The sequence below is a fragment of the Eptatretus burgeri genome, chromosome 12, assembly GCF_056783735.1.
Source record: "Eptatretus burgeri isolate ZD-2024b chromosome 12, Ebu_testis_v1, whole genome shotgun sequence".
In the NCBI taxonomy this organism is placed as follows: domain Eukaryota; kingdom Metazoa; phylum Chordata; class Myxini; order Myxiniformes; family Myxinidae; genus Eptatretus; species Eptatretus burgeri.
In genome coordinates this window covers 64159485-64170213 of record NC_140972.1, presented here as the reverse complement: position 1 = coordinate 64170213, position 10729 = coordinate 64159485, and the positions used below count along the sequence as shown (strand labels likewise).

General features: G+C 43.1%; 1 long non-coding RNA gene across 1 annotated transcript in view; it reads left to right on the top strand.

Moving 5' to 3' along the window:
• LOC147015766 (uncharacterized) overlaps positions 1–4012 on the top strand; it is a 19987-nt gene extending 15975 nt beyond the window's left edge. Inside the window, exon 3 of the long non-coding RNA XR_015049835.1 lies at positions 3032–4012. This is a non-coding gene — a long non-coding RNA (uncharacterized LOC147015766). The remainder of the gene's footprint in view (positions 1–3031) is intronic.
• The last annotated feature ends 6717 nt before the right edge of the window (positions 4013–10729 follow it).

Genomic DNA, 10729 nt, shown 5'->3' with positions numbered 1-10729 from the left:
ACTCAGAGGGGAGGGGGAGCAGTACTTCATTGAGCAACAGATAAAGGCCTTGAGTAGTTTGAGTTTATCAAGGATTACTTTGAAATAATGGAGGATTCCCAATCTATAGCTGGCTTTCGAGTTCAGCTTTGCTATGTAGTTTCCCCAGGAGAGGTCATGGCTGATGGTGAGGCCGAGAGACTCAAGAGATTCGACCTCGTCCAGTGGCTGACCATGGAAATACATAGATGGGAGTTCGTTTATATATGACGATTATCCTGTAGCAACAGCATGAGATTGAGATTTTCCAGGATAGAAAGACGTGTTCAATTTGTTAGACCAGCATGTAATCAATTGTAGATCAACAGTGTGACACAGCTGCTGTCTGTCTGGCAGTGGGATGGGGGTACTGTCTATACAACACAATGTGGAATCATCTGCAAAATGGATGAGGCTTCTCCAGAATTCTTTTTTTTCATTCTCACCTCTTATAAAGAAACAGGGTTATTCTAAAAGAGAAAAAAAGATTGCAATCTGTGGTTTAAATATTGATAAAGCAGGTTCTGGTTTGGATTTTTTTGGCATATTACACTCTGTGTTCTTTGATCATGATGCTGGAAACACGGGTTCAAATCTCGTACACTGTGGTGATTTGTCCACTGGATACAGAGTTGAGGCTTGTGTAAGAGCGAGAACACAGAACGGATCAGGACGCAACACAACAAAAGGAACAGTAGAAAGAGAAAGGGGAAATGCTAACAGCAGGGCCGAGGGAGAGAATAGAAGGAGACGGACGAACGAGGAATAGGGGAAAATGCAGGGGGTAGATAAGATGGATACAGAAGTAAAATTGGGGGTGGGGAGGGTTAGAGTTTGGGAGGGGTGGTTTAATGGGAGTACAAAAGATCATGGTTTTGGATGTGGGGGGGGGGGTGAACGGGTTTCTTGAAAACCTGAAGGGAAGAATGAGATTGAAGAAAATGTGGAGGTTGGTTCCAAATGTGGGGAAAAAGAGGTCGAACAAAGGAGTGTTCTGGATTTTGGGAGTTTCACTAGAAGGGGGTTGATGGTGAACCGCGTGTGCCCTGAAGATACCTGGGCGGAGGGGGAGTAGGAGGACGGAAAAGGCACAGAGCAGGCAGAGGGTCCAATGACAAAAAGGAGGTGGAAGAAGACAGAGAGACCATCGACCTGTCTGCGATGGTCTCTCTGTTTGCTGTACCTTTGTCCACTAATGTCCTTGTAATTAATGAAAAGTAAACTCATGTCTCCCTCGTATCATTGTCCTGCGTGCCAGCATGCAGAATTCCTTCATTCAATGAGAATGAATAGTTTTAATTGGAAAAAAAGGTTTTTTGTTTTTAGCAAGAATGAACAAAATGAATATAGATTTACTGCATTTTGTAAAATTTCTGCATCTGTAGTGTATGTTCATGTACAAAATAAGCAATTGATATGAAAACAAAGGGAAAGGCGATGATTCTCTTTGATCACTTTACAGGAATTTTCAGTGTATTCCTCACAAACTGAAATATCAGCTTTCAATATTGTCAACAAGATGTAAGGTTCTGTTATATTTTGGCTTTTAACATATGTATATCTCGAGTGTTTCTGCAATCATTGGCGACTTCGTGCAATTCTTAGCGAAAGCTGTGATTGATTAATTGACGACGAGTTTATTTTGATTCACTGAGAAAGTTGCGCATGCTGATACAGCTCAAGAAAAACGATTTTGTCTGGATGTCTGAAAGGTTTCACATCTGTACTCCCTCACATCGACAGGCATGTTCACACGCTGCATGCCATTATAATCATAAATCTCAGAGGTATAAAAAAAAACAAAATCCAGCAATTTACACTGCACAGATTGCAGACAGCAAAACGTTTACCAACGACGTCAAACTTTTAGTGCTTCTTGTGTATTCTTTTACTGTCTCTGACTATTTCTCTCTCTATCTCTGTCTCACAATCTCCCCCTCTGTCTCCATCTCTCTCTCTCTCTCTCTCTCTCTCTCTCTCTCTCTCTCTCTCTCTCTCTCTCTCTCTCTCTCTCTCTCTCTCTCTCTCTCTCTCTCTCTCTCTCTGACTCCCCTCTCCCCCAAATAAAATGAATCTCCCAAAATGATGGTATGGACAGCATCAAGTTACTCGTTTTTGCAGTGGAATTATAAAAGTAACATGTATTTGTTTTTTCCTTTGAGAGTCAAAAGGAAAAGGCTAATGACATATTTGTGGATTAGAAAAGGACGTTTTTTCTTAGATGTACATACGTGGTGATGATAAACGTATCGTATGAGTTTATAACAAAACAACCATTCCATATTGGTAATATATCAAGATTGACACCAAATTCGTCTGACTCCAAAGGATAAGCACATGAAAAAGGGATTTGCTTCGTTTGATCTGCTGTTCTTAATTTTAATGATTTTTTAATTATTTTTATTTTACAGTGATCTAAGGTTTTTTTAGAGGAGCTTGCACGCAAATCAAATGGAGGATAAGGCCAAGTTTTTTGATGCCTCGGTGTATTTTAACTTTAATTACAAGGACGTTAGTAAATTACAAACAAACATACATACGCATATGGTATGTTGGATTTGTATCTGAGTTACCAACATCATGAGCCAAGGGTTCAGATGAGAACACTACAAGCCAAACCAATATATATATATATATATATATATATATATATATATATATATATATATATATATATATATATATATATATATATATATATATATATATATATATATATATATATATTGTTGTGATGAAGCATGCAAGGTGATCAATCCCACACTAATCTTGAAAAGGCCGTCTTGATTTCGACTCGGGTGCCTAAAACTGTTTTCTCTGCTGACAAAAGGTTCCTTGACGTCTTTAACATTCATATGCAGATGGCGCAGCCAGCTTATAGCTTTGCCTTCCAAGAGACGGGTGCTTGGTAATGAAACACTCTGATTGCACTGTTCTGCAAACAATAATTACTTGTACTTTTTGTGGAATGAAAGGTTTTTGAAATGATGAAAGTTGCCATTTGTGCTTGCAGTCAAAGAATGTGAACACAGTCCAAGCTCTACTGTATTATGAAAGAAAGAGGTAAAATCTCCATGGAAACATGAAACTCTGACCCTTTACAGCCACCAGGCCTGAATGGAAGGATAATTCATTGCCACTGTGGCAGGCGGAGTGACGAGGTATTTATCAACAAGTTCAGACATGCGTCCCTTTCAGTTACATCCCGTGCAAACAACCGGGCATTTGTCTCTGACATATCCCAAACTGTGATACCGTCTTCAACTGGACTCGCCTTTTTGTAATCACTTTAATTAAGGGAAAGTACACGTAGAATGAATGAAGGGTTAACATCTAAACATCGTCAATGCGGATAACAATCTGCGCTATTATCCATTCGGTGAAAGATGACGGTCCACTACTCCCAACAACGTCCAGCTACATTTTTTTGTGCACAAGTCAGGTTGAAAGGTCACGGATCGACTGTTTTGAGGTGTGTGCACTCCGAGCCTTCCATGAATGGTACCGTGTTGATTCGCCGAGCACTCCGTCACAGCACAACTTGTTGGCGGGACCTATCATTATATGCGGTGAAAAAGGAATTTCCTAATCTACCAACTTGTAAGTGCAAAAAAATATTTCAAACCGAGTTAGACAGAAGGGCCCTTATTGTGCTTGCCTTTGTGACTCTGCCCACACAACGGTTCTGAACGTGCCCGCAGCATCAGCTCTTCCGAATGTCTCCAGGTGTTGTTCTCGTTCTGTCATCGCTCCATGCAGGAGACGACCATTTGCTAAAGCGGTGGCAGCGGCCAAGCCGCAACCTTTACACCAGCAATCCCTCTACCTCCAGCTTCTTTTGTCACTCTTGGCATTTCAAATCCAATTGGGATTTAAAGATTCCACGCCCCAGTACCGGATTGCATTCAGAGCATCCTTCAACACGGTGCTGCACAACTTAACGTCACCCAAGCTCCAAGTGTCTTTCCCTTCTGTGTTCATTGGTTTTTGCTTTTTGGGGGGGGGGTTGGGAAGGGGGTATAAAGACATACATTCCAATTTATTTTTGATCCTTGGGCTGGAGGTCCTATGCCCTTTATAAAGAGCAAATTCATGGGGTGCACTTTTTACTCTTTCATCAGACACATATAGGGTTGTTTTCCTGGCCTTTCTTCTTTCTCCCTTTTTTTCTGTTCCTTCTGTCTTTCCTCCCTTTATTTATATGTTTGCCAATAAAGGTTTTTGTGGCTTTTAGCACCAATTGTATTCACTGGTGTTCTTCAGCGTTAAGAGTACTTTGCCTAGTTTTCATATTAACCGTTTCGATGAAGCCATGAAGGTAGTAACAGTGCTTTCCAAGCCGATGAGATAAGAGTTTATATCGGACTTTTGCAAATCTATGTGACAATATTGCACACTACCCCTTGTGGGTGATGGTTTTTGGTGATGACCTGAGCACACACATCTCCACATGTGTTAGGCAAGGAGTTTTTAGTTATTTATTTTGGTCACAAAAAAGAGGAAATACCCCAAAGCATCTACTTTTATCCTGAACTAGTTTGCATCCTGCGTTCACAGCACACTCCACAAAAACAATGAGCAAAGTACGTGGCTGACCAGCAAATGGAAACATTTTGGTGTTTACAAATGCTAGTTTACACAATAACAAGCGTGTGGTTTAACTTTGGCAACATTTAAATGTATTTTCATGCAACTTGATGTTTTACGTTGGGGGTGGGGGGGGGGGTTTGCCAACTTTTTTCTTGTCATTATTTGTGGTTAAAACGACGACGAAGGAAAACTTTTCCTTAAATACGTTAATGTAATGGTGAAAACTCTGTTATTCCTTCACCAAGGATCGTGAGGATTATATTTTTTTATTTTAACATTCTAACTCTTTCAAGCAGGTTCCGAATAAAGTTTGGTGAGAGAAATTGGACCTTCATCAGTTATATTGAACTTGCATGTTTGACAGGAAGGGAATGGGAATGGGAATCTTTAATTGGGAATGTATCGAAACTGGTAACAGATCTTTTAGCCTGCATTGAAGTCTTCCATAGAAGGAGCTCTCATGAGTTTATTGAAGTAACTTTTTTAAATCCCACCTTATCTTCCAAAACCAAGTTATTTATATATAAACACACACACAAGGGTGGGAATACCGAAGGGGGGAGAGAAGAAGAGGGGGGAAGAGAGAGAGGGGAGGGAAAAAGAAAGAGGAGGGAGGGGAGTGGGGAAGGAGAAGGAAGGAGGGGAAGCGAGGAGGGGTATGGGAAGGGAGGACAGCATGAGGTGAAAGGAAGGGAAGGCAGGCGTGTGGTGGAGCTTTAATTATAATTTACATAGAGTGAGAGAGAGAGAGAGAGAGAGAGAGAGAGAGAGAGAGAGAGAGAGAGAGAGAGAGAGAGAGAGAGAGAGAGAGAGAGAGAGAGAGAGAGAGAGAGAGAGAGAGAGAGAGAGAGAGAGAGAGAGAGAACACACACACAAATATATATATATATATATATATATATATATATATATATATATATATATATATATATATATATATATTGTTACGAATTCTGGCCCGCCCAGAGTGCGATCGGCCACGTAACTCAAATCGCGACGCGTCGCCCACCTGAACGGACAATTCAGTCGTGACCCTCTTGGAACTACCGCCAAGGAGCTAGCCACGGGTGGGGGTTTAACCTCACCACAACCCAGTCCGCATTCTACCTGCGCGAAATAGGGTGAATCGCCGAATGTCGATATACCTAAGTTCCTGTGCGGGTAGCGTACCGAGGAGTTGTACCACGCTGCAGGTCGACTCCGGACACGAACCGCTTAAGCAGCTCGTTCCATGCTGCAAGGATAACCGAGCGGAGTTATCGCCGACCTCGACGGTTCAGATTATTTATTGGGTGTCTACACCCACTACCAATCCCTTACGTGATGCAAGATGGAACTTTCAAACGAAGGAAAGGACACAACTAAACGGGAAAACATTTCAACAAGCAAGTAGTTTATTACACACGCAGACAAGGCACGTATTTACAGCCATACAGTGAAAGCAAGCAAAAGAGTTACCACCGAATAAAGCAATGTAGAAGCACTTATTCAGGTTTACTTAAAAGACTGGCGCCACACACACATTTACACAAAAAGCAAATAAAAGCCACCCTCATAGGCAAGGGGGCAGACAGGTCCGTGGACCAAATGTACGTGGGACCTGGGTGAGCAGCCAGGTCCAAGAGACCGAAGGGGTCTTACCCGCGCCCTCGTGGCGTGATGGCGGGCTAGCCGCAATGTCAGCGTAATGTGCCTGACTCCGTGCCTCTGGCGTGGTCGGTGAGCTCCTTTAGGCGTGCATTGCGCAGGCACGTGTTGGTCGGTCGACACCACGGTTGGGATGGGGAGCGGACGGGGTTACCGGCGCTATCTCAGCGCGGATGGGGGAAATTGTTGATGCTCGGGGTGGAGAGAGGGGAATGGCGGATGCTCCGTCCCACTAGCGGGGCCTTGGGACCGCACCGACTCCGGCGAACTCTCGCCCCTGAGCCCTCTTCCGCGTCCCTGCTTCACTCCGCGACTCGTCCCTCGACCTCAACTCCGAGCTCCGTCCCCTTCGTCGTCCAATCCCCACAAACACACGACTCAGACTCCACGACCTCCGTCTTCACTCGACCAGCCAGCCCAGCACAACACCCGACCAGCCCAGCCCAACACCGACCAGCCCAGCCCAACACACGCGAGTCGCCTTGTGCTCGCGTCTTTATAGACCGGAGGAGGAGCGTGTATGTAAATTCGCAGATCAAAATGCGCTTGGAGGCGGGGCCACGCCACCCGATGTTCAGCCATTGTTCGGGCAAAAATGGGCGTGAGCCTTTCTTGATCCGAATTTGTTCTTAAAAGGAATCCAAATGCATCGCGCTTGGGGGCGGGGCCACACTGCCCGACGCTCGCCCATTGGACGGAGGAAAAGGGGGCGTGAACCTCCCCTGATCCGATTTCCTCTCCCGTAAAGGCATCCATTTGTACTCGCGGCTTGACGCGTTCGGCAACAATCACCGATCGGGCCCTGGACAGCACGATGTTCGGTGTTGACAGGTGGTGTGGTTGATGATTGTGGAAGGAGAAAGGCGAAGGTGGTGGGGGGTTTGCTGTGGTGGTTTGGTTGTTGGCGGGCGTAGTTTGAGAATGGCGGTGAAGCGATGTTTGCGGGATGGAGTTGTGGAGGTAAAGAGGCGAAGGTGGCGGTGTTTGAGTTGTTGGCGGGCGTCGTTTGGGAATGGCGGTGAAGCGATGTTTGTGGGATGGAGTTGTGGAGGTAAAGAGGCGAAGGTGGCAGTGTTTGAGTTGTTGGGGGATTATTGGTCCAAAATAATGATAGAGAAAGAAAAATGGCTAACTCAAAGCGTCGCAGCCTGGATGAATCACACATATTCCCTCAAAACAATGGGTGTGGACGAACTACACATGAACATCGATATATCTAACCTGAGGACCTTTCTGGTGTATTGCAAATTTCCACAGCCGTAACAATATATATATATATATATATATATATATATATATATATATATATATATATATATATATATATATATATATATATATATATATATATATATATATATATATATTTGTGGACAATTCGGATGAAACGTAGTGGAAATGTTGGCTGTGACGAGGAAGAATTGATTCGATTTTGATGAAGATCCGTGTCCGCATCCAAGAATTTTAGTGTAATTCTTCATCATTGAGCGAGACGGCTATGAACAATGTGCAGCAGGATATCTCAAAAAGTTATGGACTGATTCAGTTGAAACTTGGTGGATAGGTTTCCTGTGTGACAAGGATAAATCGATTAGATTTTGATGAAGATCCGGATCCGTATCTGAAAGTTTTTAATTTTTTAAAAAGTAATTCTTGAAGAACAAGTCAATTCGATTTTTGTGCGAGGGAAGGATGAATGGTCTCGATGCAGATCCTGCCCATCAGTGGGATACAAAACACAAACTGTTCAGTCTGGCGGAGGTATACGCTCCACCAAGTGCTGTTCTAGTTTGCTCCTGATTTACAGCCATAGTCGACTCTCACAAGAGCAGCGCAGGTAACGGCTGTTAATTGGAAGGTCATCAATTGAAACCTCGACACCATACAATCCTGAACACGACGGAATGACGGGCTTCGTGATGAATTAGAAAAAGCCAATGGAAGAACTTTGGAAGTCTCCACGGAGGCAAAATCACTATTGCCTCCATCACCCCTATCACCTCTACCATGACCACATGGCTGTTACAGCTTCATTCCTGACTTCCAGTGATTAAAGCATCCACTTGCGCGTTCACAACCGAGCATTAAATCACGTTTGTGGTTTTACCCAGGCGATTAAATGAACCAGAAGCAGCTGTTGGGTATCAACAGCATCGCTTGTATGATTTGGTCTGAGCATGTCTGTACGGGCAAGATGTGGAAGAAGTGATTAATCTGGAGTCCTTCAACATTCACACAAAAGTTAAACGAGAAGAAGAAAGGTTTGAGACATCTTGCAGAGAAATCCTTTAATCTCTTTTGAAATTGCTACTTAAAATTTAAAAAAGAAAACAAAGAAAGAAAGTCAGTAGCATGACGACCGAAATAAAGCAGCGATAATTCGATGTTGTTGGCATGTTGAACAATCTTCTTGTAAAGATAGAGAATGTACCCTCAGTGGAATGTAATGGCAGAATAGATAGCTATCATAGATAGCTATCTAAGAATGGGAGGGGGAGGAAGTTCAAGTATGAAGGACGAACATTATCTTTACCTCCACCATCAATGGTTAAGGAGGTTATCTTTTCACCCCTTTCTGTTTGTTACTGGCAAAATCGAAGATTTTTCAAGTACAGTATATTGGTCAGTCAATTTTGTTATTCTGTCTGTCTGTTTGTCACCTACAGGACACAATGCAAAACTGATTGTCGTGAAACTTCACCAAGTTGTATAGGTGGTCTCAACTGAGAAGCCTATTGATTTTGAGGTCAAAGGTCATCTTGAGGTCAAATTTCTGAAATCGTCATTTTTCATCCGATTGACTTGAAATTTGAGCAAGATTTGCACATTGCGTCACTGAATTGGGAAACCAACTATTTTTGAGGTCAAAAGGTCAAACGTCAACTCAAGATCAAACTTCTACAATCATCAAATCTCATCTGAAAAATTGTCAATTTTCATCTGATTGACCTGAAAATTAAGCAGCAATTGCACAGTGCATCGCTGAATTTGGAAACCAACTATTTTTGAGGTCGAAAGGTCAAATGTCAACTCAAGGTCAAACTTCTAAAATCAATTTCAATGTGAAACATAATCAATTTTCATCCGATTGACCTGAACTTTGAGATTGTGAATTTTCATTTTAATGAAATGGGCAATTTGATGTATCCATGGCAACCTTTGGAGAGAGGGTGGATTTTGCAAGTATCTTGCTCTGCATGACATCTTTTTCTTGTTTGTTTGTCGGTTTGTTGGATTGCCTTTGTGCAGGATATCTCAAAAAGTTGGAGATGGATCCAGATGAAATTTTGTGGATAGGTTCGGTGTGTGACAAGGAAGAATTGATTCAATTTTGGTGAGGATCCGGTTCCGGATCTGAAAATTCTTTAAGTGATTCTTCACCATTGAGAGATTGGGATAAACTGATATATAGCACGATATCTCAAAAAGTTGTGGATGGATCCGGAAGAAACTTGGTGGTCAGGTTGGGTATGTGACCACGACGAATTGATTCGATTTTGGTGAAAATCCAAATCCGCATCCGACTACGAGAATTTTTAAAGTGATTATTCACTATTGAGAGATGGGGCCAAAAACGATATATTGTTGCGGGCCGGGTATCAGCTGCAAGCACGACCGCTAGGTGGAGCAGTAGGGTCAGCTCCACCGAACACCCGGAATCTAGATCGTCACCCTCGGACAACTCCGAGGATACGGGTCCCTTACAGGACCGTGAATCGTCAATAAATCAACCACGTGGGACAGGGTTATTTGCCAAACTTCAAAATACCTAGAGGCCCACGTGGCGAACTACCGAGTATTCACACCCTCGACGGGACGAGTCGTTTCCATGATCGACCCGTGTGTAACCCGAGCGGATGGTTACCGAGGTCCCGTCGGTCCAAATGCACAGAACTACGGCGACAACGACCTTTTTAATCACCCAACACGCACCGTGTTAAACCAATGAAGAAAACACAGAAACAAGCTGATACATTTAACAGGGGATTTATTTACAATAGGGAAAGGGGAGACACAGAGCAGAATTAACCCCGAATATTGTCATCTATCTATAATTCCAGCAATCTGTGTGTGTGTGTGTGTGTGTGTGTGTGTGTGTGTGTGTGTGTGTGTGTGTGTGTGTGTGTGTGTGTGTGTGTGTGTGTGTGTCTGCGACCGCTGTTTCTTGACAACCACTGGTCCGATCTAATTGAAACTTGCCAGGTATATTGCTGGAGACCTGATTATGTGCCTTTTCAAGGTTTGATATTAATCGGACAAGTGCTTCCCAAGTTATGGCCATTTATTTACCAAACCAATGACAAGACACGTTGTTGCATGTGTGTGGCCGATGGGGGGAAGAGAACCTCAGTCGCGTTCCCCATTACGGGTTACAACGTACGGGCTTCCGGAGAGTGATGACTTTGTGTATTCTAATAATTTCTCGATTTCTTATGCGCATTTATGGACAAACACTATGCCCCAATTTATGATC